We start from the raw sequence: 1155 nt of genomic DNA on the forward strand, positions 1-1155 counted from the left end.
ATTTACATGTGCTGGATTTAAGGTACAGGATATTTTTTCTTCCCCATCTTGTCTTTTATCTTGCAGTAGCTATCATATAATCATGGTTCAGACCTTGACATTTGGCATAGTTATTGCTGAATAATGTTTCCACCATTGCCTTGAAACCTCTTTTATTGAGCCCACTAGGAAGATGTCTTATGCCACAGGTCCTAGACTTTCCCAAACTTGTTAATGGAATTGTCAATAGGAGTTAAGGGGAACATTTTCTGTAATAAAGATACCAAGGAAATGCATTTCTCTCTTGAGTGTAGGCCATGGATGTGGGTTGGGACAAGGTTCTTACATGGTCCAGCTGTCAGACAAACACACAGAGGATGAGAAAAGAAGAAAAGATTACTGGAGGTTGTAAGACTGTCACATGCAGGTCCAGAGTTAATAGGGGGAAAACTACATGAAAGGCCCACCTTAAAATCCAACTGGAAGAGATGTAAAGTAGCTACTGGTTTTGTAAATGAAGAAAGAGAAGTGGAAATTGATAGGAAAGCGATGAAGTGAATGAATGACAATTTTCCAAAGTCATTACAATCAGTGATTGTGGTTGGACTCACAGTGATACTGGGGCATGACAATTCTGACAGATGAGGTCATTAACTGTAACTGAATGGTATTGGTGCTGAGTGTAGTAATCCTCTGTCATTGTGCAAAGGCATGCCAGGCAGGGATGATGGGCTTTTGTTTGAAATGAACTTTTACCGATACATTGGTAAACCCTCACACCCTCGGTTGTTTCTTGATCATAACATGCTAAATAATAAACCAGTATGCCATGGAACAGAAATGTGAATCATACCAGAAACATTCACAGCACTGACTCTGGTGCTCTGCACTCACTTTTATCCCTTCATATACAAATGTGGTACATTGCATCTTTCTTTCTTGCTGTTGAGGCTTCTTATAGATCTTCAATATTCAATCCATATTGGACCATTGAAGTAGGGCATATCAGTCACTCTTCCACAGCAACCTTTACTTCAGACAGCTATGAATCTATATTGTTTTTTCTGGATCTCTGGCACAACAGTCTCAATAATTATGGAATTCATATTTTTCATGTGATGAAGTTTTTGATTCTCACTGTTCTCTCTCACTTCTCACATGTGATTTACTTACCCA

This window comes from Penaeus monodon, chromosome 28, assembly GCF_015228065.2.
Source record: "Penaeus monodon isolate SGIC_2016 chromosome 28, NSTDA_Pmon_1, whole genome shotgun sequence".
NCBI classification, from domain to species: domain Eukaryota; kingdom Metazoa; phylum Arthropoda; class Malacostraca; order Decapoda; family Penaeidae; genus Penaeus; species Penaeus monodon.